The following is a 26,374-nucleotide window of genomic DNA, read 5'->3' on the forward strand; positions in this document are numbered from 1 at the left end:
TAAAGTTGTTTAGTATTTAATAACCAGCAGAGATGTAACACTCTGGTTTACTACATGGATTTCTCTCAGCTTTCCAGGGTACTCACTGACTGTGGCTTTCCCTTCACTAGATGCAGAAAAGGGTTGCAGTCATCACAGGGGAGAATGTGAGACTTGTAAAAAGCTTGTTTGATAGCTGTTGTTGCAAATGACTCAAAACCACTTCAGGTTTATGGGGCAGCTCGCAGGTAAATGTCAGTGCCATCACCGTGGGATTGGAGAAGTCGATTGCGGCAACTTCAGCACCGGCTGAGGGCTTCAGTGAGATCTGCAAAGGCAGCAGTCAGGCTCCTGGTGTTCAGGTACACAGCACTTTCCTGGCTTTTCCAGGCCTCTTGATTTCCAGGCTGTAACATAGAGACGGCCCTTGGGAATGAGAAAGCACTGTGACTTTTAATTTTATTTTTCCCCTAGGAATGAATAGGTAATATGTTTATGAATGGCACTAGATTATCTGTAAATTAGAAGTTGTTGCTGCAAACTGTAATACTTTGTCAGATAAACTCTTCTTAACCAAAATCCCACTACTATGAGATGACAATGAGGAATAGGTAGCATCCATTTTCATTGTAAATGCAGGTTGAACTATTTTTTTTTCTATTAACCAACTGGTAATTGCCCTTGCCACATAGTTTCCTTTACTTTTCAGCCCTTGGTTTGCATTCCTCAGCGTCGCTTCCTAGTTATTAAACACAATTTTTTGTTATTTAAGTGTCTTGCAGAGCTAATGGAGCTAAATGCACCCAGCAGACAGTTTGTCCCACGCCTGTGCTGTTTTCTGTCCTTCCTCTCACCTCTGCCACTGCTGCTCTGTGCCTGTTCCAGCTGTGTGGCAGTCAGGGAAAAGAGAGCAGGGATGTGGGGTGTCCATCTAAATGGTGAAAGTGGCTGAGGACAACAACAGGTTAACACTGGGAGAGTTGTATTTTTTTTTCCTACAAAAGAGGTGGTTTTTTTTGGAGTGACACACCTAAGGCTGTGTGTGGGGTACGTAAAGGATTGGAAACTTGTGCTGACTTATGTGCTTGGGAAAAGATTTATAGTCTCGAGGCATAGAGTAGCCTTTCAAATATGTGAACAAACAAGCCCCCAGAACGCAAGAAGCAGAAAACTTGAAGAGCTCAGAGCTAGATTCCTTGCATTCATTCACTTAGTTTATAAAACAGAGAAAAACTTCACGTTGATTTTCAGTATGTTGTACTGACTGTAGAGTGAACTCTGATCCTGTTAGTGGAAACTTCCCACTGACTCCAGTGGGTCTCTATTCCCCCCTCCCCTCCCCAGTTTCTTAAAGAAATAAAGCCAATTTCCCAAATGCTGCTCCTCATTCGCAAATAGGTGCATTTGGTGTGTCCATGTCCTTCTGTGGAGCAGTTGCACATTTCAAATGAATTTGGCAAAGCCAGGAAAGTAATCTTGTTTGAAATCTGCAATTTCATTGCTTTTGCTCTCAGCATCTCTCATCCTGTGCATGTTCCTGACTCACAGCAAAGCCAGCTGCTCCTGTCAAAATCCTGGGCTGGCTTTCTGAACTCTGCCACGCTCCAACAAGGCTCTGCAAGAAAGACAAAGCCCATAAGGGAGAACGTAAAGTGTGTGTAACTTCCTAGCACTTGTGCAACTCCTGTATTAACTTTTGATGGCTCCATAAATTTTTCTGATTGAGTTTGAACGGTGTTATTTCAAACAGAGCAACACCCATGGCATTAACACTGGAGAATTTAATCACCCAAATTAAACCCCTCAAGCCAAGCCGTGTCGCGCTGCAATTCTCCGCTGTAACTTTGCAGGGGAAAGAGCCAAAAAAAAGAGACCAAGCCAGAAGTATCGTTAAAACACCATGCAGTGTGAGAGCTCTCGGAGGGAGCTGAGGACAGGGAGCTGTCTGAGGGCAGCCTATGGGAGCCGGGACGTGCTCGGACAGGCTGTGTCCACCCAGCCGGCCCGGTGAGTCAGCCCGGCCCCGCCGCTCCGCAGCGTCTGTTTGAAGTTGTGCGCACAGACAGGCTGCAGCCCTGCTCATCCCTTGTGATACCATCTTCAAGGCAGGAATGAATACATCCCAGCAGCCTGCCTTTTATCTCTCGAGAGGCACTCCGTGCAGCCCTGCAGGCTGGGGAGCATTTCTCTTGGGAGCTGCCTGTCATTTGGGTTCTCCTTGAAGGTTTGGTGCAGCCAAGGTGCTTCATCCTGAGATGAAGGATCTCAGGAGTGCACCATAAATTCTGTCTTCCCCATTGTGAGCCACTCCTGCAGATACATAGGAGGAACAGGAAGAAAGAGAAAAACTACTCAGGAAATTCACATTTCCAGTCTTGGCACTCACATTAAATGCAAGGCATCACATTAAAAAGCACGGGCTTACACCCAGCATGCATACTTAAAGTTCCTTTTTTACAGCCTTGTCAGTGCATGGTAACAGCATTTTAAACTTGACTTATCTCAAAGGTGTTCCTTGTTTCTCCTCCTTGGCCCTGTGCCTGGCATGAGTTTCCCTTACTGTGTCCCTTCAGGAAGCACACAGTGGTCTGATCTCTGCTGCACCTTGGCACCTGGGAGTCCTGGGATGTTAAAGCAGCAAAGCATGTGGATGCTCTTACAGCAGCAAAATTACCTTCTGTAGCTGTTCATCACAGGAAAGTTATCACCCCTCCCTACCCCCCAGCGAAACAAGTTATGCTAGTAAAGCCTCTTTAGCACACCTATGTGGGTCAGGTATCACATCTCCCTGCTGCTCTCCTCCATGTATTTATGCAGGCAGAGCCTATAGCACAGACCTGCCTCTGGAGCAGCGTGGTGATTATAGAGTTGGGCAGGCCAGCATTTCCAGATGCAACAACATATTTCACTTCCACATATGAAATGGCAGCATTAAAACCCCCTGATCCACCCTTGCATGACCCATTTGCCTTTACTCTCTCCTGCATCAAGAGGGTGGAGACAGAGACAAGCTGGCTCACCTTGTCATCCCAATAACAGCACCAGCCAGGAATTTCAGAAAGGGAAGAAATTTCCAAGAGCCAACATTTCTTTTGCAGTCTTAAAGAAAATCGAGAGTACAGGAAATTTTTGCCCCTTTTCCACTGCTGAAGATATTCTCTCCCACCATTCAGGAGTTGTTTTTTGACTGTTTGCCTCTGCAAAAGTTGACAGATTTCTGTTGCATCCCAGACCAAGCAATGTGAGGTTGTTCTTGCCCATGCTTAGGTAGCAGTTGGCAGCACCTGTACCTTACCTGCTGGAGCAGTTAAAAATGCAACTGCTCCAAATAATTTGCAGGTCAGCAGTTAAAAAAATCTATCTTGGCTAGGATTAAGGGGACAGAACCACTTGAAGAAGTGGCAGTGCTGTGTACTTTGGCAGCATTCTATAGAAACTTCTATGGGTTTAGGAGGTCTTGGTTGCCTTTCTATATTCACTGCCAAGCATCATGAAATGCTTTCTGTCAATCCTTGTAAGAGCTGCTGCACAGTTGCACTGACAGTCTGGCAATCACATGTAATGGATGAAAGCAGAATTTCTTTTTGCCAGGCTGCATGTAAAAATGTTCATAAATTTCTTTCAAAACCACATTGCTCAATTGGATGACTCGTTATTTCCCTGCTGAAGACTTCATTCATTTGCATTTGTGTTAGCAAATGTTCCAACACAGCCTGGTTAAAGACATTAGATGGTAGCTAGTCCTTAGTCCTACCCCCAGCACTACAGGTGGGAGATAACTAATTTTAAAATTCTGATAATGTAAAAAGCCTCTGTAATCCATGAAAAACTAAAAGTCAGACTGTCTGCCATAATTTCCTTCAAAGCTCACAGAATTGAATAGAGAAGATCTTGTCTACAGCATTTCTATATTAAGTTTTCACCTTTTTTTCCCTATTTCTGTAGCAGGAAGATGGTTATTATATCCTGAGAAGAATTAGAAATTAGGCTATGAAATTTTTTTGGTAAAGTTCGTAGATTTCTGACCACCTCAGAATACAGAATCGAAATCAAAATTTTGAAAATACCTTTTCAGTGTGAGGTACTTTTTAGCACTTCTTCCTTTCTGTCAGAGGCACTTAAATAACAAAAGGTTGATTGTTGGGGGTGCAAGGCTGTGTGAAAAGGGCTGACAACTGCTCATGTTCAATAACCTCACCTGATAAAACCATGCAGGGGGAGTAATGGCATGAGGAGTTCACCAGAAGAATGTGCAGCTGGTTTCTCTGGCTTTCCAAAATCAGACTGCAACCAAGGGGAACTCCTGGGTTTCCCTCAGACCTTTGGTGTGGACTCAGGACCTGGTTCTGCCTTTGCCTTCAGCGCCTTCAGGCAGGCTGGAGCTGTGGATGTGGCTCTGAGGGCTCTGGTTCTGGGAAAGGATGTGAGGTGGACATAATGTGAAGTGGATATAACTTTTGGTTCCTCTCCAGAAGTTACACTGCAGCTACCAAACTGCCATTTGCTTTGGGTTATCCACTGTTCAAATTGCTGAAAACAGGGAATTAGGAGCTTCCACGATGCACAAAACTGAAGTGAAAAGCTGCACCAATGTTCATGGTATCTTGCCCAAGGGACAGTATTTATTCCATTCACACAGCACGATCCAGTTTTTAATGAGCAGGCAGAGCACTTGGCAGGTGAATGGTGTAGTCATGGACAGCATTAGCTACTGTGAAATTGAAATCTGTGCTTGTGTGTCCAATACAAACAGTAATGCACACATGGAGTCTGGTATTCCCAGAGAAACCAGGGCTGACATTTAACAGCCCCTGGGAAAAGAGGAGGAAATTAATACAGTGGGGATGGGAGACAGAGGCTTGACACAGCAAGAGTAAAGAGGCAGAGAAGAGGTGGATGACTGGATGGTGAGTCAGTGATATTTTTGTTGAGTTTATGCATTTGTTTACTTTCTGGGTGTGATATCCAAATTAAACATTAGATATACCTAAAGAATGGGCACATCTACATATTGTTGAGCGTTCTCAGCTACTGGGACACTCATGGACACACAAACACCACAAGAAACAACACTAAAAGAAGCCTATTAAGGGTTCAAGGTCAGTTGTTCAGAATTATGACAATTGGAGCAAGCCTGTTGCTTGCTTTCTTTGTGCTTATGCCTCACAACCCAGTTTTTAATTATGCACTAACAGGTTTTTAAATTTTTTTTTCTTCTGCAGGGCACCTGCCTCAGCCACTGCACACAATGGGCAGTGTAAGCTCTAAGAAGGTGGTAGTTTCTGATTCAACATACACCTTATTTAGCTCTGAAGACGAATTCTTGCTTAGGATGTTGCCTGTGGAACTCATCACCATCACATCTTGATTGCTTCACGTTATCTATTTAGTTTTTAACCCTCAGATGTGTATAATTCCCACAAGGAAGAAGGTGATAAATCAGCAATAACCAAATGCCGTGTGTCTATTATGGCATCTTCCACTGGAAATGCTAAGTTTTTTTCAGAGAGCTTAGTGTTCTGCTTTTTGTGGGCTGTTCAAAGCAGATTTCCATTACAGAGGAAGGTTTCTCTCCCCTTCCTCCTGCGCTTCAAACACTAACACAGGAAGCCCTGGATCTCTGCAACACATCCCTTACTTTTGCCAATTCTTTTAGCACAACTTTTACTGAAGTCAAGATGGGCCAGTGGTCTCCTGAGGCTGATGACAGCCCTGCTCTCTAAAAACGAGCCAAAGAGCCATCAGTTCCATCCATTCTCTTTTCCCTTGAGCCTGTTTCTACAGTGCTGCCTGGCTGCCGTGGATGAGATCTGAGGTTGTTCCCAAACCTGCTTCTCTCATCCTCTTAAATATGTAACTTGGCTGCCAAGTCATAGATATGCACTTGGCAGCTGGCAATAGCAACTGGAAACACAACATACACAATGCATTTATATTTAAAAAAAGGAAAGAGATGACTGCAGAGAGCAGAGCCAGAGAACAATTTTCATTTTCAGGCTGTTCTGAGGTCTTTGCTTACCTATCCATAGACTCATTCTGTTTGCATGGATATGCCTTTAAATAGTACCCACAAGAGAAAAGATGCAGTGTTTGGAAGGCTTTGGAAATAAGGGAAGTTAGGGACAGGTTGCTTTATGGAAATTTTCTTGCCCCACATGGTGTTGTCCATTTGTTCTTCCATGTGGTCATGAGCACCTGTGATACTTTCAGGACTATTTTCCCTAGTTAGCAACTACTGCAAAAACTGTTGATGCCATTTTCAAGAGATGGAAGCACAGGAGATGTTCCTTCTGTCTTACTGACCTGACCTGTCTAGAAGTCTTAGGTTAAGTATTTTCATCCTTCAAAGTATGCAGTAGTGCAGCAACATTTTCTTAGGTTGTAGCTGACCTGGTCTGCTGCAAGGTGTGATCCTTCCCTTGTCCCCTTGTATTTATCTGTATCTCCTTTGGCCCTTGTCTGACTCCACCATGAACTGATAGAAAATGCTAACTAAACAGAAAGCTTCTCATTTATTTTTGCTGGATGACTTCTTTTGACAGTTTAGGGAGCCGCCTTGCTGTGGGGTCAAAGATAAAGAATCGTCACACAGGTAAACGATGGGAAAATTTTGATGGGTTCAAGAATGCTCCTTCCATTAACAACTGGCTCTTAGGCTGGTTTAGCTGCAATGTGAAACCTCACCCTTGATGGAGACTTGACTTCTCTTGGCAAAAAGTGCTTTTGTCAGCATAACTTGTACCAATTTTGGGTGTGAACTAAGCAATACCAATTATACACAACATTGACCTGCTGTGAATGATGTGTGATTCTCTGCTTGAAAAACCAAATGTTTCACAATATCCCAAGAATTCTAGACCTCAAAATCATGCCCTGAAGTGACCTGCCTTAGTATATGGGAATTATTTGCAGATGCAGCTTCCAAATCTTGAGCTGACTGCTCATGTAAGGACCTAGGTTGTGCCACATATTTGTGACCTGATATAGTTTGAAATCTTGTAAAGCCCAAAGCTAAAGTGTGTTTAACATTCAGAGCACTGTCACTGCCCATAACAGAAGGACCAGGACCAGCTGCCCTCTCTGCTGCCAGTCCTGGGAAAACCAGGAAAATCTCTGCAGCTCCTGACCATCAATGCCACAATGAGCATAAATAAATGGCTGTGGAGATGTTATCACATGGAAAAAACTCATTTCTCTGTTTGGACTAAAATGTTGCCCAGGGAAGCTGCTTAGCAGAACTGGGAGGAGCAGAGCATGTTGGCCATGAGTCCTGGTGGCCAGAGCAGGCTGCAGGGGAGGGTCTGTGCTGGGATCCGCAGTTCCTAGGGGACAGCAGATGGTCACTGCTGTAAGCAGTGTCACCCCTTCACTCCCAGCAGTGTCCTGGCAGCACTGTGCCATCTGTGAGCCTCCCCAGCTCCATCCTGTTTGTGTTTGCCTCTGCAGCAGATCCCAGGGGCCACAGGAGGCCCCACGGGTGGGCAGGACCTGTCCTGCTGCCCCAGCACAGTGGCTGGGACAGTCATTCAGCCATTTGCATTAGTGAGGAGCAGCTGGGATGCATTTTGAAGACACAGGGGTGGAATTTTCTCCTTCCTGTGGTGTGCTGGTAGGTCTTGCTGTACTGGATTACCATCTTTCCTATTTTTCTTTCATGGCTCATAATCCCTTGTGTGTAACATAAAGGTACAGCATTTGCGTGGGCCTTTTCATCCAGGAGTGGCAAAACACTATTAGAAAGCTGGAACTGAGACTGGAAGAGGCAAGCTGAAATAACCACTTTTTGTCAAAGGATTAGAGCCATGATTTCCTCATATTCATCTCTGTGGTCTAACCACCACATGGGCTGTGGGCTGCTGACTTGAAATTATTCTGTTGTCCCATATCCAGCCTCTGCTACCAAATTAGATTGAGTAAGAATCTCTGAGAGCCTTGTGGCTGCCTGGCTGAATAGTACCTGGCAAAAAGTCACAGGAAAGCATAAAGTTTCACTCAGTTTAAATTTGTAGGCAGAGGGATTTCAGCAGTAAGAGTAATTTTGCTTTAAAGGTGACCTGCAAATAATAGTTAAGGGTTTGCAAGTCTCTGTTGTTAATTAAGAAAGGAGTAATAGACCTCATTTATTTCCAGGGGATATTTTTGTTTGGAATTCTTAGAAATATATAGATGCTGTGAAATGCTGTTACTAGTAGTTTTGTCCAGTGTTCCCTTAACAGTCTGTCTGGTATTTAAAGTTCTTAGAATATCAGGAGCATGCATAATATATTGCTTCTTTTAGTAAAGGTTTCTTTTCTCCTGATACTTAGATTCTACAATTACATAAATATTATTAAAAACCCCCAAAGCAATGTGCTGTTTAATGTCTGGTTTCATTCAATTTCTCAGTCTTTTCAGATTCACTGGCAATCAAAGAACTGATTCCTTTAGCAAATTTCCCATTAGTTTTTCATAACCTGAAAGACAAAAAAAAGAACAAATACACATTTTTCTTTCTTACACTTGCAATCTTTGAGAACTTCTGTTGAAATAACTCGCACACAAACAATATCTAGGGGAAAAGCAGGCTTAAGACTGATGGAAAGTGCCCAACATGCACAGAATTTGCATTATAAATATTTTGTTGGTCTGAGAACTTTGAGCATAGATTTATGACAGGCACTCTATACACTGCTTCCTTGCAGAGGATAAAACTGGCTTGAGATGTGTGGTACTGAAAAGCTGATACTAACACCCTTGAATCTGGAAGGCAAAATAATGATGTTTGCTTTCAAATTATGCAGCTTTAGGCCTTGATAAATACAGAAGAAAAATATAAAATTTGGTCTAGTATTTTTTTTACCCAAGCATCGACTACAGGACAAATTCTTACATCAGGCTAATGGAGTAAAGGAGAAATGCACATTTACTCCATACTCCTGTCAAGCTGAACTGCAGGGGGACAGCTAAAATGGTGTGTCCTGTGTCAGAAATGTGTCCCACACCCTGGGACAGCTGTGCTGGATGTGAGAGCCAAATGCCACCCCAGGTGTCCCCGGGTGATATCCATGGAGTGATGTCCCTGTGGTGTGTGTGACTCTGCAGTGGTGGGCAGTGGAGCACTGCAGACCTTTAGGGAAACCACAACTCTGCAGGAGATAAAGTGCACCTGACTCTGCTTTGAATGTCTGTGGCAGGTGTGGATTAGGGAATTATCTGGCCTTTTAAACCATTAGGGAGAAAAAAACCCCAAAACCTAAAAGCACCCAAACTATCCCCCCTGCTCTTTTCTCAGGGGCAGGGAGCCAGTGGAGTGTTGGCAGCAGTGGGTCACCCACGCTGCCTGCTGCTGCCTCCTGCCCTGCTGGGCATTTCCCAAGCTTTTGTCTGGCTGGAGCCAGGCTGCTCCCCTGTGTCCTGCTCACACAGCCACAGCAGGCACCTTTCATGGGCTGTGCCACAGCAGCTTCAGCCAGCTGCTCCACTGGGGCTGGGATGCTGCTGGCTCTGCCTGGCAGCTCTCCAGGGAGAGGTGTGGGCTCTGTGGTGACCTCTGCCTCATCTTCCCTCAGTGATCCCAAAGAACAGCTCTGGAACGGGACAATTGGCATCTGAAATCTTCCTAAAGCCACTTGAGACACTGCTGGAAGGGTTTACCTGTCACAGGGCAAATGAGGCAGGAGTCAGAGCAAGAGAGCCTCAGAAGCCCCTTTGTTCTTTGCTTCTGTATTCTTGAAAACATCATCTCACAATAGCCTCACCACAACTCAAATATTTTCTTAGTGTCAGCTGGAGGTCAAAATAGATATATCTTCATGTTCTGGGATGTTGACCTCTCCCAGTACTGCTGTTAGTAATTGAAAATCATACTGCTGCATGCTCATACTCTGTATTGCAGCTCCAATCCAGCAGCTGAGGAAAAACCTCAAGGAAGGAAAAAATGCTCTCTTTCAGGAAATGCATGTTAAGACATTAAAGAGGTATTTCAATTCGACTAGCCTAGCTCAAAAAGAAACAAGATCATCTGGGTGGGAATATTTTCACCCATTGTCTGAGGATCATGTCTGAACAAAGCACATGAAGCAGGAAGCCAGCTGTCATTTCAACAGGGTGGATGAGTGGTCTGAACACAAAAACAGAGCCAGACATGCCTGGTATTGAATGCTAGCTCAGGCTCAGCCTGGTCTGACTTTGGTAAAGTCATTCAGCATCTTTGTTGCTGTTTCCAGATCGTTCACAATGAGGTAATAATTCTCATCTACTCCAAAGAGTATTGTGAGGTAATTAATTCATCTGTGTAAGGCACTTCAAAGATTAAATTATTATTATTGTTATTAATTTTATAAATTCACAACACAGTAAAGCTGACTTTCATCCATTACTTAAATCCTCTTTGATCTATATAATACAGTTGCAACTTATTATATTAGCAACTAAAGGAGCAACTTCAGATGCAACCTTAGAGGTGAAATGTCCTGTTTCTCTCAACATCCCCAGCCTGATTTGTAGTTCTAACAGTTGAAAGTTAGTTCAGGATACCTGCCAAGCACATTTCACTGCCTGTCCCTCTGAAACTGAGTGCAATGAAGAGAACATGTGCCAGGCAGACAATATTCTCAGACTGGAATGACCACTGTGCCCTTGAATGTTACATATTGGTCAACCACCAGCATCTTCCAAGAGGATTGCAGTGCCCTGCTCCCTGAGAGAAGGCTGGCTGACAACGGAGGGAAATTGCATAGGCTGTGCAAGTGGGTACAACATGAATAGGTGACGTTGGATGATGTAAAATGTGAGTAATTGCTGGTGTTTCACATCAGCAAGGCATTGCCTCTACAACTTAGAAAGCTCTTTCTGCTGACACTAGTAATTTTTTGAGGAAGTACTGTTTTTCTCCTCTGTATGCTCTCAGATGCTGCTCTGCTTTTGAAAGAAGCGAATGACTCACATCAAATTGCCTTTTGTAGCTGGTCTGAGGTATGTCATGCAGAGTTCATTTTGAGAATTTTGTTTTTAGCTGGATATGGAGGGACCTCTCTTTTGATTGAGAAAGAGAATGGGAAATATCAGAGGTTTAAAATCTCTCAGCTGTGTGGTTCACTGAGAAACAATACTGAATTCGTGTTGTGTTGAACACTTGCAAAGAAATAATTTTATCACCTGTTTGAAAGCTTTCTATCCTGTTACCTAAAGGAAGGTGAAGTGCAGAAAATAAATATGTTTCTTGGAAATAGCTCTGGTAATACCCAGTTCAATCCACTCTTCAGCATGTTTATTGGACTGTCAGTAGTTCTCTAAAAACCTTCAAAATCCTAGTGTGAGGTGGAGTGCTTGCTACAAATAGGTCTCAGCCACTTTGCTCATATTTGGTGTAATGCAGCCCTTGAGCAGAGACTTTGTTCTTTCTCATAATGGTCTGGTGGTGTCTCTATCTGCAGATCTGGAAACTTCACAGTGACCATTCCACCTTAGGAATGAGAAACTAGATGAGTTCCTCATGGCCCTGATCTTCCACCTGCCTTTTCACCTGGGAAAAATTGCCCTGGAATTACCTGGAAAAGGAATGCAGATCCTTGATTTTGTGAGTACATTAGGGGTATAAGTACACAGAGCTTGCCTCAGCAAATCTGGAATCATAGATCCAGATAGATCCATAGATCTTTTGGGTCAGAATCAGTGGAACTCTGCTTGTGAGGAGCTGCTGGCTATGTTGGGATATATGGGATACTACAGAAACCCCTTGGTCTCACATTTTATGTCTCCCATCTCCCTGTCCTCTGTGCTCTCCAGGGCATAGGTTCCTCTGGCTGGGGAGAGGCAGATTTTCTGGCAGGGTTTGAACCCTGCTTTGCCTCAGCCCTTCCCTGAGTTCTGAGCTCTGTTGTCCACGTGCCACAGCATCACCAGAGTCTCCTGCTCAGGGTGCTGGCAGGGTCCAGTCCTGCTGCAGTGGGGCCACCAAATAATCTGGGTCCACAAGGTGATTGGAATAAATAATTTCTACTACCACTGATGTTAAATCTGTGTCAGTCCTCTGGACCAAATGACCCTCCCTTAATGCCCTTTCCCAGTATTAGCATTAGCATCCACACATTTCTGCCTGCACAACAGAGCAGCAAACAGTCACAACTGAGTCTGCTGTGAGTTAATTTGTGCTGTGGGTGACACTGCTTGAAGACTTCATTTCTAAATACTTTGCAAAGCAGGTTCTGATGACTCTTGGGTGCTAGAAACATGTTCCAGCATGAGGAATAAGTGCTAGGAAAGCAGTTCCCAAGTTAGGGTGTGTGAACACATTTGCTGCCTTGCAGAGTGAAGTGGGGATGCCAGGGGAGCAGATCAGGAGCTGCTGTGTTAGAGGGTTCTGTGCCTTGGGAGAAAGCACTGCAGGATTACAGGCTGTGATTGTAACAAACTTCTGTGATTTTCTGGACTCTAATAGTTTCTGGAATTGGTTCACCATTCTCCTAAATCACTTAATGATTAGCTGCTTCACAGTTCATGGAGCCTTGATGCAAAGACAGACAGATTTATCTGGTTTGAAGAATAGAGTGTGGGAGGATTGGTGTCCCTAAGGAATTGATTTGTTCTACATCCATCATTTACAGATGTTTCTTTCATTGCTGAAGGAACAGTTTATAAACAAAGAAAACCATCAGCACAGTTCAGTACACAAAGGTCACAGACTCAGCTGAGGTGCTCTGGGCTGCAGCTCACAAAAAGATTTCCTTGCTCCTGGCTGGTAAAGGACAAGGAGGCCATGCCATGGGTCAGGACACCTCACTCTGCCATTGACTGGTGTGGCAAATGCAGCAGGAAACTGAAACAAAGGGGAGTTCAGACCTATTGCAATATAGGGTTGTGTTTCCTGGATCAAGGGACCTCTGGTTAGCAGGGATCAGCTATAAGCTGCTGGATAAACCCTGTCAGATGAGACTTTTCAGTGCATTGTGCCATGCAGTGCTCTCAAAGTGAGTCCTGCCTATTGGTGGGAAACATACACTGAGTACTGTCCTTTTCTACAACAGGGCTTTATTTAGATTCATTACCATCCCTGAAGGGAAGTGCTTGCTTGTCAGGATTATCTGAATGGAGTGTTAAGAGAAGATTAAAGAACAGGCACTTACCATGCAGAAACAGGAATTCAGGATATTGAGCTACTGAAATATAAATACAAGTAAGGAAAATAAAATTACAAAAGGCAATTTTAGGTCCTATTTCATGTTGAAGTTCAACTTTAATTGTTTTAGTGTCTTAGCTGAATTGGAGAAGCAGGGGGATGTTAGTCATGCTGTGAAGAACTTTCTGGTATTACATCTTCTTTCCCTATTCAAGACCTCCCATTTCTTCTTGTCCACACAGTCCTATTACAAACTTATATGTGTTATATTTCAAATCAAATGTATCAAGGACTGTCTTTCCCCTCCTGTGGAGTAAAATTCTGGAATGATCTTCCACTGGAAAGTAGTGGGGACAAGCAAGGAAACTGCCGTGTTTCTGAAGGTGGAGTTCTGAGAGCTTGTGAAAGGGATTTCGTAACTACAGAATAGAACTGGAATGACACAAAATTACACTTGTGATAAGAATCCTGGGGTTTGTGATATGCTGATGTATTTGGGCAAATGGGAAAGAAGATTGCACAGTCATTTGTTTTCCTGTATCTATCCCACATAAATCCCATGCTCAGGGCTGCTGCTAGTGGCCTGCTCAGGGAGAAAACTCCTCCTCCTCCCTCCAAGATATAATTTAATTTCAGAGGCTCTTTTGCTTCCCTGCCTAGTGCTGGCAATGTGCCACAAGGAGAGACAGGCTGGAGGCAAGACATGCCAGTGCCACTTCAAATTTCTCCTTAGTGATGCCTGTAATTTGCTCCCAGTTAAAGCAACAGACAGATTACTTGGAGACAGGGCTTGCTGACCCACCCAGTCCTTTATCAGCCCCATGCTCACCCATGACAGGCACATCCAACACTGTGCTGTCCTCCAGCAGCTCTTCTTGCAGGCCCAATGAGATAATCCAACAAGACAGAAAACAAAGCTGGCTATTCCTGCTCCTCCTTGGTGTGTTTGGGGGTTCCTGCCATCTGGGTTGCCTATTTGAGAGGTTTAACTCATCTGTTGGGTCTAATTTTGTCCATAATGAGCCAGACTTGATGGTCTGAATAGCTCCTCAGCTGTCTTGAACCTAAACCACTGATACTTGTAGAAGTATCAGAGTCCACAGTCCCTCAAGGGACACCTGAGACCATCCAGGCTTCAGAATTCATTGCTTCTGTGCATTAAACTTTGGAAAATAAAGTATTGGAAGGGGGTCCTGCCAGAGAAAGTCAGGATGAATCTGGACATCTTTTGCTTCTTGTGGCTTTGTCCTTTGTTGATGCCCTGCTGATTCTTTTAGAAATATTTGGTATTTATCCTGAGGCTTTCATGATTTTTTTTTTCTAAATTCAGGAAGATCTTGTAAAATAACATTAAAAACAACTAACCAGTTTTCCAAAGCCGTGAGCATGAGACATTTCCCCGAGACAGCTTGGGAGGATTCATCTCTGAAATATGTGACTCTAAGAACAAAAACTCACCAGCAGTGGATGAGACATGAATGGAACAAGGGCTATTATTTCTGTCCTGCATTTTCTTTCTCCTTTAGTTTCTGGTTCTGCTTCCAGCCCTTTCATGTCTTTTGGGGGAAATCTGCTGAATTTTATTAGCCATTATCCTTGAGAAGCACAGAGTAATTGTTTCAATTTATTAAGGAAGGGTTGGGTAGGAAGCTTTAGAGCTGGAGCCCATCAAGGAAGGGCAGATAAACACAATTCTCCCGTGTGTGAGGGGAGGCTGGAAGCTTCCAGGCCAGCAGCACTCCCAGGAACTGGCAGACAGTCGGCTGGATTACAGGGGAAGCAGAGGAAATAGAAAGCTCTTTGGTTTGGAATTTCCTTAGTGTTTGATGTGAATTGGTTTAAAATACAGGCTTGCAGTGTCAGCCTGTCCTGTTTGGAGGCGCTCCCGAGGGCTTCCCGGGCCCTTTTGAAGAGCAGTAAGTGGTGACTCCGGGAGAGCCAGGCCCACGGCTCGGGGCGGACAGAGTGACAAAGGCAGCCGCCCGGGGATCCCTGCCCCCAGGGCTCCATGCTGCCTTCAGGAAGGGCTCACAGGCTGTGCAGGATCAAAGGCAGCAGCCTGGCTGCTCCTTGTGCGCTGTGTGGGTAGGAAAGGCTGGCTGGGCCCAGGCCCCAGCCCCTGTGGCCCAACCAATCTGAACCATGAGGGATCCCTCATGGTGGTGCCAGCCAGAATGTTGGTTTGGGTGCCTAAAATCCACACCAACTTCTCAGGAACAGTCACACTTCTGCATCCCTATTGTCCAGAGCCTCTTCCCTGAAAACATTGTTGCCTTTTGTTTTAAAAAGTACGGTGATGTTTTAGAGAACATGTGTTGGTGAAGTGAGGGGTGTCCAGGCCTACTTTGCCAAGGTGTACTGTATGTTCATCCCCAAGGAATGGCACAGCAGCACCACAGCCCTGTCCAAAGCAAGCCAGTCCCTTCTGGGGTCTCTGTCAGGGGCCTCAGCAGCCCAGGGTCAAGGTCTCTGTTGCAGGACACAAGTAAATGCAAGGACAATAAATGTCTTGTGAGCCAAGGGGTCACAGAGACTGATGGGATCACGAGACAGAGAAGTGTCCTGATCTTCCTGCAGCCTGTCTCATCTCATAACCAATTCCAAAAGTGTTTCTGGTGAGCTGCTGACAACTGATTTGGCCACAATGAATTGCAGCAGAGCTCTGGATACCAGACTGGAGAGATGTAGCCCTGGTATGCAGAAGTGTTGATGAAGACACAGAGCAGAAAACTTTAATGGACTCAACATGAAAGTCAGTGCAGCCCTGAATCTTACCCCTGCCTCTTCCACTTGATCTTGAAAGCAAATCATTGGGCGCCTGCTGGTTGCCATTCATAAATTTTCTCTCCTGCCAAGTCTGAGATAGCACAAAGACAAATCTGGCAAGGGAGGGAGACAATGTACCTGAAGGGCAGCAAGTGCAGGGAGGAGGGGTAGGAAGGGGCTGTGCTTGGGCATTGGAAGTGTAGGATCCCCCCTCTGAGTGGGGAGGGTGGTGCATGGCTATTTCAGAGTGTGGGGACCAACCAGGCTTCAGCAGTGATGGTCCAGCCATGGGCTGAAAGGGAGACAAACTGATAGTGAGATTTTAGAAAGATCCAGAAGGCAGGAGAAGCTGAGGGTCCCAGGCATGGGCTGAAATGGGAGACAGACTGATAGTGAGATTTAAGAAAGAACCATAAGGCAGCAGAGGCTGAGAGGGTGTTTGAAAAGGGAGAGAAACTAAGGGAATGATGAGGACAAGAAAGGGGGATTTTTAACAGGTGATGAGGACCCTGTTAAAAATAACCTTGGCCAGCAACTAAACCCCACAAAAAATGGTTAAATGGAAGGAAAATGTAATGACAGAGATCAAACACTGTACAAGTGTTAAGGACTCTTTCCTCAGCTATGCATGTCCTCACACAATATTTCCTTTCCCTGGCAATACAAAGGAGCAGTCCCCACACAGCACTCCAATCCCTTGGGATCCTCTCAGAGCAGTTTCATGAAAACTTTCAGTCAGCTGGTGTGAAACTGCTGCCAGTGCCCCAGAGGAGTCACAAACATGCACCTGCCTTCCTGCAGCACTGCTCCAGGCAGCCTGGCTCCTGGCTGGGTGGGGGAACCTGGCTTTCTTTGTAATCAAGAGGAGAAGTGAGCCACAAAATGGAGTCAAAGGGGGCTGAAATTGCTGTCCCAACAGGGCTCCCATCATAGTGTGTCCCATACTAAAAGGTGCTGGACACAGAATAAGAATGTGTTTCCCCTGGATCCTGACACATCAGCTCTTCACGAGGCACTGTGGGAGCAGCCTTCTCTGCCAAATTCTTGCTCCCAAATCCTGATGAGCAGAGTCAACCTTCTCTCTGGTTGGACAGAGAGGGTCATGGCAGCATTCCATTGCTTATTGGGTGGCCCTAATGGCTGTGCTTATCAGAATCAGTTGGAGGAACCTATTGCAATAACTTGGATTTGAGAGCTGTGTAAAAGAGGCAGTTAGCTCTGCTGCCTCCTCAGCCACTCCTGCTGCCTGCTGAAAGGGAGGGATTGAGACAAGCAAGAGTTCTAGTGGTGAAAAACCACCAGCATGGGAGTGAAACCATGTTCTTCAGTATTTCCATTGCAGTGGGGGTTGGAGGCTGGGTTGGGTTGGGATGTTGGTGTCCAGGCTGTGGAAAGACACAAGCTGTGTTTTAAAGGCCTCATGATGTAAGGCAGGTGCTGTGTGAGGAGAGGGCTCACTGAGTTACTCATACAGGGTGGCTGACTACAGCTGCCTTCAGAGTTAGGCTAATGCTGAGCCTGTTAGAATATAGGGCACTTCCCATACCATGCTGCAATTATATAAACATAATCTTTTCCAGGCTGACTCATTCCAGCCTTAAATGTTATCTGGATCCTCCCAGACCATTATATGAACAGCCAAGTACAAGAGCTGAAGGACAGAACTGGTTAACACTCTTAATTATAAGATGGATAGGAATTTTTTGAGCACACCTGGGTTTGGATGAAATGGAAACTGTGGGGAAGGTTACTTTTGATGACTTATTTTTTTAACATGAGAAATGTTTAGATTAAAAAGCTGAGACACTCTTGATGGTGTATCAGCCCCAGTTTTGCTGTATTTCCTTATAACCCAGCTGTGGGTTCATGGTGGTGTTGAAGCTGTTGCTTTTCATTGCAATTCACCATAGCAACATTTTAATGAAACCTTATACTATGGTGGTAAAGTACATTCTCTGCCAGATCTGCCAAATATCTGTGTGTTTACATTAAATTATTGATGTTTCACAGAAGAGTTTTCCCTGAAATTGTAAAAAGGGATGCTTAGGTGGAGATCATCTTCAGCTTAAACACTTACATGATTTGTAAAAGGCAGCATTAAAATCCTGTCTTGACACTATTCCAGACTGGAATTTGAGAGTTCCTGCAGACCTGTTATTTGTATATGCTAGCATTAGTCCTTTTGTGCCTCCAATGCTAAGGAAGGAATAGGTGTGTCTGGCTTTCTCCTTTTAAGTTATGAGGATTGTGCAACTTTTCTGTAGTGCCAGTTTCCTTATGGGCATTTGTCACGATGGGAACAATACAGAGTGTTCCCAAAGCTGCAGCAATGGGGCAAACAGGGCTGTGCTCCTCTTTCTCTTATGCATGAACTCACCCCATCCCCTTCACAGCTCTGAGGAATCAATACTGCTGTGTCAATTCTAGAACAAATATTGTTTTGTTACTAGAAGCCATGATGCTTTTTGCTCACTCTTTCAAATTTCTTACAAGTCCTGTCCTGAAGCTTGTTGCTCCAGGATGTTTTCTTGACCCTTTTTTGAATTTTCCTAATTAGCAACTGTGCCCTAGACATGGGAGGTGCCTTCTAGTTCAATTCTTATTTTAGGAAACTTTACTTCACTCAGGTCTTTTGGCTTAGTGCCTCACCTCAGGGAAGAAAGCACTGGGTAAAGAAGGGTGAAGACCCCTGGCCTTCTTTGTCTCTAATAATTAGTGTTATTTTTTGTTCCTGGCTTCTACATAGGTTTCTCTGCTAAACTAGGAGCTTAGACACTACAAGAGCTGTATAATGTTAAAAGGAGAATCTGGGTTTCATATTTAGGTGTGTCTGGGGTCACTTTAGGTTTCTGAAGACAGAATGCTGCTCTTTACCAGAATCCATAAGGAACCCAAATCATTGAAGCTGTTTTGGGAGTTTTCTTTGGCAAAGGGCCATGCTGTGCACGCACAGTCAAGCCTCTTTTCCCTTGTATATATGTGAGGCATCAGCAGGATTGTGGCTGATGGGAACCAGGTATGGAGATAAGTGGTTTTCTTGATCAAAAATCAGTAAATAGAAGTGCAGGGATGGTAAATAGAGCTAAAGGGCTGAAAGGTACAATCTTTATGGACTGCTCTGCACTGATGTTTCTGGGGTGATTTGAGCTGGCAATCAAGGTCTTGATGTTATCAGGAAGGTGAGGGACACATGAGGAGCTGGTGAGCTGATGTGGGGACAGGCTTTCCTGTGCAGCTGGCAGGACCTGTGGGGATCTGTAGGTTAGCAGGGAAAATGTGTTTGCATTCCCATGAGGGTGAGATGTGCCACCTCCAGGAGAGCAGAGTGGCTGCTGGATGTGTGCATCACCCTCTGCTGAATGTCCCCTTCCATGAGGGACGGTCACTTGGCTCTGTGTGACCATCCTGGGCTCAGGAGGGTGGCGACAGCTTCTCTTTGGCTTCCACTGGGCAAATTGCTGCTTCTTTAACAAAGGCTCTTTGTTGTTCTTGGGCATGTTTTACATTTCTTCTTGGAGATACATCAGGCACCTCCTTCCTGGTTTTCAAGTTTATTGTCTCAGTGTTATCCTGGCTTTTTGCCCCCAATAACTCTGCTTGTTGCTCTTCAGTGATGTCAGGAAGAGTTTTTTTATTGATTTCAGTGGAAACTGGGTTAGATCAGTGCTGACCACTTTTGAGGGGCCCGTGCAGAGAGCTGAGTCTAAAGGGAATAGCAGGGGAGCCTTGCCTGCTCATCACAACCAGCTTTGTTCTCTGTCACATTTAATTAACTCAGCCATACCATATTTTGCATTTTCTTCTTCTGAGGCAGTGCAGAAATCCTGTCTTTCTCCTGGACAGTGGGTCTCTGCATGCTGCTAATGAGGATCCACCAGCAACAACTTTATTGCCCTGGTGCAAAGCCAGCTTGGCATAGCCCCATGAGTCATATCCAGTGCTCTGTTCAGAGAACTGAAAGGACGACTGCTGCTATTAATTTTGTGCTCTTGTTTGCTGCCTTAGGAGAAAAACATCATTGCACAAAGATCGGAGCTTCTTTGAGGTAAAAAAGTCACAAAGATAAACAGAGAGTGTGCCTGAGTGGCAGCCCAGAGCGTGTCCCTGCCGTGCACATACACCCAAATGCTCCTTTCCCTTTTTGTTCCCCCAGTAGTTCATTTGTAGGGCAGAGTGGATAGAATAAAATTTGACCTCCAGGTCCAGGGTGTCCCTGTAAAATTCCATTTTTGCCCTTCTCTTTGCCCTTCAGCCCAAATCTTTTCCCTTGGAGCCCTAAGCTGGGGAGTTTCAGTCTCTTGGTGGCTCTTGGACTCCAGACAGTTCCCACCGCAGCCTGAGGTCCCTCTGGGAAGTCTGCTCTACAGATTCTTCTCATCATTGGCCTCATTGTTTCATCTCTGCAGGTGAGAAATTTTACAGTCTTTCATTTCCATTGCCCTTGGTGGCATTTCTAGATGCCAATAAGCTCCTTTGGCCTGCCACATTCAGCTCCAGCAGCCATTTGTGAGACTTGCCATGAAGCAGGGCTTCAGCAAAATCAATACAGAATATCTGGGCCCAAATTATACTTTGTACTTCATAAACTAGGAATCTTTTCCTTGAAAGAGTGGAACTGTGGATTTAGCTCCAAGGATACCCAGCAGTCCCAATGATGCCATCTTTTCAAGAACAGACTTGGTAGAGATCAGATTCATAGGGAGCTGATTCAGTTTATGCCAGGGATGACAAATGTTACATAGGAGTGAAAAGCCAGATTTTGTTTTTTTTTAATCAGCAAGCAGACACTTGAAGGTGAGATGCAATGAGCTGGTGTTTGGTAGTGATATTTTCTCTGATAAAATGCTGTCATTCAGGGTGGGGATCATCTTGTCTGCCTGCAGCTGCCTAAACACTCTCTGTCCAGTCAGACCATGCCTTCAGCTGCCTCAACAGCCCCTGTGGAATTACGAAGCTCAGCCAGAGGGTGAATTGTTGCCTCTTGAGAGAGATGTGTGTGATAGAACCCCCACAGAGTGACTCATCCCATCAGTCTCTTTCCATTGATTATTGAGGGATACTGAGTGATGATCTTGGGTTAGACCAGCCAAGACTATGCCAAACTGGTCAGAGTTGAGCAAGGTGGAATCCATCTGAGCTCACTCTGTTTCTAGCTTCATCTGTCTGCATACCTTTAAAAAACCAGTGCTTTCAAATCTTCACTGATCCATGTATGGATTTGGTAGTGCTTTAAGGAAGGATAAAACCTAAATCTTTCTCACTGGGAGAGGATTTGGTCTGCACAGGAGGAACAGGAGGGTAGGTTCTGAGAGGCCTGAGAGAGCCTGAAGCTTGCAGAGATAATTCTTTTGGTTATCCAATGGCAGAGCACCTACCATAGTGCTTGCTTAAAAATAATAAATTTTCTGTGGAAAGGAAATATGCCTTAATATAACTTAAGCATAAATTAATCAACACTTCTGAAAACCAAAATGGGGTTTGTTTCTTTGCTCATGATTCATTCTAACTTCTTCAGTCTTCTTAATTTTTAGTTTTTAATAGTGTTTTGATCAGAAATTATTGATATACTTTATTCTAAAAAAGGAATTTTGTTACTACATTGTACTTTAGAAACACAAGTTTGATGGTAATAAAACCAGAACCTTTTCTCCTGATTCATGATAAACATAAAATCTTTCAGGCCTGGGTATGCCACAGGAGAAGAATTCCATTTCCCATCTAGCAGTGGTTAACAGCAGTATCACTGCATAGTTTTAAATGCAATAACTCAGGACTACTGAGTTATCAGTAAATCACTTTTGCTCTGTTGAAGTGTATGGAAAGCTCCCTTTGAGACTTAACCCTTCTTTTGCCTGGAAATGAGAAATTAAGAATTGCCTTCATGAATGCTACAGCCCTGCATATGCAAAACCTTTGGACATGTCTCCAGCACATGACCAGTGAGTCTGGTATTTCTTGAGAGTGTGAAATTTGCTGCACACGCTCCTGTAATTGTTCTGTGCATGTTCTGGGACAATGAGGTGCATCCCGAGCATCTTGGCTTTATACTTTACACACAGAGTCATTTAATTGGTATGCAGGGGAACCAAACTCTCAGGGAGCTTCAGTGGGATGTCTGCAATCCATGCTGTGTGCATGCTCACTCCAGACATGAACACAAGGGGCTTTCAAGGTGCTGAGGGTACAAGCATGGTTATTTGCTTTCCCCTGGGGCAGAGCAGGAATTCTCTGCTAAAGGAGGGAAGGTTCTCTGCTGCTTTTCCTAGGAAACATTACAGACCTGTCCCACTCTCTCCTGTTTTTCTTTTCTTCATTGTGTCCAGCAGATTAACATGATGTTTTCTAACAGGGCAGCACCACTGGAGCTCATTGTAGTGAGTTAAAATCCTGCATGCACACACCCCATGGGACAGTGGAGGAGAAGAGGAAGAAGAACAAGAACAAGGATGAGTGGCTCCTCTACCCTGACAGATGACTTCAGTTTGCCCCCCTGAGAAGCCCCAGAGGAAGGCTGAGCAGGGGCAGCACTGGCAGAAGGTGGCTGCAGTCAGAGCAGCTGCAGCAGTGGTGTCTGTGGGACAGCATGGTTTCACTTTGCTCAGTAAATCACTTTGAAATTGCAGCTTGAGATGCCCAACTCATTTGTCAGAGCTGGGGAAGTCTGACACACAGGAGACTGGGCTGGGTGACTGCAGATCCAGGCTGTAATTCCTGGTCCTTCATCTTAATGCCTTCATTGGGGCCATTCTTGAGAAGATTATGTTCCTGGCTGATTTTGACAATTGCTTTGACACCTGCAGATGAATATGATTATTGATTTCAATGTCAGCCCTGTTTGTCTAAAGGGTTAGCAAAACAACCAGAATACATAATTTAGTAGAACCAAAAAATTGGTGAACTTTTGCTTCTGAAGGAAGCTATGCTATTCCAGAATCTCTAATATATTGTGTTCACATTGTTTTTTTGGTTTTTTTTTCCTTTCTTTTTTTTTTTTTTCCCTTGGATAAAATTATCCTTAATTATGACTATTTTACCTATAAAACTATCTGTACCTGCCAAATATTAAAATGTTAGCATGGAAATTTTAGCAAGGATGAAATCCTGACATGGTAATAGCAGATAAAAATAAATGGAAAAATAATGGATTTTTAAACAGTGGAAAAAACCACAGGTGTAATATTTAATCATTGCTAAGAAGAGAAATTTGACACATTAGTGCCAGTGTGGAAGTTTTTCAGTAAAATATATGAATGCAAGATAAGAAGAATACAATTATTTTACCCTTGCAATATGTGGTTCAGTTTTTAAAAGGATGAAAATTTGCAGCACAATTATGATGAGAAAAGTACATTTTCTGCAGTTACCAATACCCAGGGACTGGATCACTTCTGTGGGGTGGCCCTGCACTGCCTGATGGAGACAGACACTTGGAGTGCAGGTTAACAGCTAATACTTAGACTGGCACATGTGATATTAAATGCCTAAGTAGCATTGTGGCCTAGGCTTTTTTTTCATGTGTCAGGTGAGTCCTTTTACCATTGGTTGAGGCTGCTGTGGTCTGCAGCTTCTCTTTAAGCTTTTCATTAGACATCCATTCTGGTAAAAGGAAAAATATTTAAATACGACCTCTTAGAAATTTTAGGGGATGGAAACCTCCCAGAGAAGAATAAATATAAAAGATACATTTAGAACTGTGTGTAGCTTCTATATCTTCCTCATATAAATGATGGTACACTCTTTATTCTCTGAACAACCTGGTCTAGTGCAAGATGTCCTTGCCCTTGGCAGGGGAGATGGAACTAGATGATCTTTAAGGTCCCTTCCAACCCAAACCATTCTGTGGTTCTATTCAAAATTAACACTTCTAGGTTACACCTTCATTCCAGGCAGACAGGTTAGTGATCATATGATCTGAAAAATGGTGGTGAGATGCTGGGTTTTGGCTTCTTTTTTCTTCCTCTGTCAATTCAGGACTGGAGCTCTCAAGATGATATTTCGCACTCAGGCTTAGGTGTTTATTATTTCTTATCTATATTACAAGTGGTGAGTTTTACAGCATTCTACTAACAAGCTACAAAATGGCTAACTATCTCTTGTTACAAGGTCTTTTAAGGCTAAACTATCCAATTAAGAAATGACACCTGAATTATTTTCACTGTTAACCCAATAACTGATCACTTGAAGTCTGCAATGCAGAATTTTCTGTCCTATTACAAAACACCACCCACGAAGAAGGAAGAAGAAGGGAAAGAAGAACAACCAGCCCTAAAACCTCCATCTTGCCCCATGTATTTTGCTATATTCTAAAACCTTAAACTCTAAGTCTTCCACCCAGTGATATTACACACTTCCAATCAAACTACACACCTGTAATCCCAGTGCTATTAATCAATTTTGGAACCTTCTCCATGGCCTCGGGTCAAATATAGTATTTTCTTGTGGGTCTGTGCCCTTCAGCACAGAAAGTTTAAAATTCTCAGCATCCAGGGTTCCAACAGTGAGACCTTAAGATGGGGCTTTAGCTGCAGTTTTTCTGTGTCAAAGCACGTGTGAGTGGCTTTCCCAGCTGCATGGGTGACTCCTGGAAGGTGCACACCTGGTGGGACACGCAGGAGGCAGCTGTGCTGTCACTGCCCTGTGGCAGCACGGTTTCCCTACGTGATGCAGAAAGATGTTGGCCAATACCTGGAGCTGAGGAAGGCTATGGAACATCTTCCTCTCTTAGTCTTGGGAGAAACCTGTCAGCTCCTGCATTAGGAGTTCTCTGTGTGCCACAGGACAGGTCAGCTGTGTCCCTCTAGCTGCAGCACAGGGCCCTCTGGGACCTGCGGGCTGACATCCCAGCACGCTTGTCCTTGCAGAAGCACCTTGCTTTGTCACAGCATGGCAACAGACGGTGCATGGAGCCTTCCCAAGGTACAAGGGCAAGGTGTCCTTTGTCACCTGTCTGCAGGGCAATGCAGACTGTGGTATGTGCTAATAGCTGGATTTGTTATTAGTGCCTGGGGCAGAGATTTCACACAGTTGCGAACTTGGCCTGTGGTGGGCCCGGGATGACAGGAGGAGACCAAAGGGTGGAGCACACACTCACGTAGGCAGCAAAGCTCCTGGGTGCAAAGAAGCTTTTTGTGCACTTACCTGCAAGGTCCTTGTCAGTGCAGAGAGAGGGGAGCGCTGAGCAGCTGCTGGTGCTGCTCAGGAACACTCAGTGAGTACATCAGAGATGATGTTCAACGTGCTTTGGTTGCCCCTCTGCAGATTCAAGGCAGGCTCCTCACAGGCTCCTTGAAACAGTGAACAACAAGGAGCTGCTTTTTTTCATGCCATTTTCCTTGGACAAAAGGCAGCTCTAGAGCAGGCAGAGTCTTGGTTATTTCTGTCTGCACCTAGAACGTGCTGGCTGGCTCACTCCCTAGGAGTTACCTGGTAAACCTTCATGGTCCTAGTAAGCCATGGCTTAAACACTGCTCTCACCAGCCGTGCCTTTGCATCTAAGTTTTCTGTGGTGATCTCACAACAACCTTGAACTTTTCAGAAAGGGTTGAGAAATACCTTGAAGTTCAGGTCCTTTAGTCAGCAGAGTCCTTTCCAGGGCTGCCTTCTCAGTAGCAAGTATCTGCTTTTTTTCTGAGGTTATGTGTGTCTAACACAGAACCCATGCTTGTTTCAGCATGTAAGGAGGACCTGGCAGCTTTTCACACATGACAGTGAGTCACCCTTGAGCAGGAGAGAGTGAGTCAGAAAGGGCAGTTGACAAGCTTTATTTATCACTCTCCTGTTATTTGGCCCAGGAGAATTTTATCCTGAAAAACCCACCCTTGCTAATGATAGGCAGAGCTCAGACATATCATATGACTCCTGGCTTCTTTCCCCCATAGGTTCTACATGCAGTTTCAAATCAGGAAATCACGACAGTTGGCTGCTTCCGAGAATTTTTATTTTTCAAGGAGTTCTGAACGTACCAGCTGTATTGGAATAACTCTCCTGAGCTAGGGTCACCCTAAAGAGAACAAACTGAAATGCCTCTGAGTGATGAAAAGAGCCTGGGGGCGTTTACAGAGTTCCCATTTACTTTCTTCTCTTAGGGCTGCTTTGCTCAGAGCCTAATTGAATGCTGCTAGCACGGCCTGGTGTCTTGACTCTCTTTTGATTATGGTTCTGCCACTCACAGGCTCCATATAGGGTGTGTCAGGCTTTCCAGTTTAAGTATCTATTTTCAGAAGTTATATGGCTCTGTTGTAGAAATTCATTCCAAGCTGAACATTGGCAGGAGATGTTGCAACTCAGAAATGGAAAAAGAGACAGAGAAAAGAAAAAAAAAATAAATTCTGCCTGATGATTAATGAAGGAAACTCTGTCCTTGGGAGTTTCAGTCTTTGCAGCTGTGAGAAAGGGAAGGCAGCTGGATTTGGGGTGACCATCATGGGTAGTTGGGTGTCTTGAGGTATGAAAAGAAGTGAAGTGAGCTCACGTCCATGTTACTTGTACTGCAGGTGGGTTTGGAGCAGCAGCCTGTGAAGGCAGCACCCCCTG

At 44.5% G+C, this 26,374-nt stretch overlaps 1 long non-coding RNA gene across 1 annotated transcript; it reads right to left on the reverse strand.

Annotated features, from left to right (window-relative positions):
- Positions 1-25,525, reverse strand: LOC134419743 (uncharacterized). The gene is made up of 4 exons (XR_010028131.1): positions 25,394-25,525; positions 24,980-25,125; positions 13,083-13,112; positions 1-386 (listed from the first exon to the last, which is right to left on the reverse strand). It is a non-coding gene; the product is annotated as an uncharacterized LOC134419743 (long non-coding RNA).
- Positions 25,526-26,374: the final 849 nt, after the last annotated feature.

The sequence above is a fragment of the Melospiza melodia genome, chromosome 6, assembly GCF_035770615.1.
Source record: "Melospiza melodia melodia isolate bMelMel2 chromosome 6, bMelMel2.pri, whole genome shotgun sequence".
NCBI lineage: Eukaryota > Metazoa > Chordata > Aves > Passeriformes > Passerellidae > Melospiza > Melospiza melodia.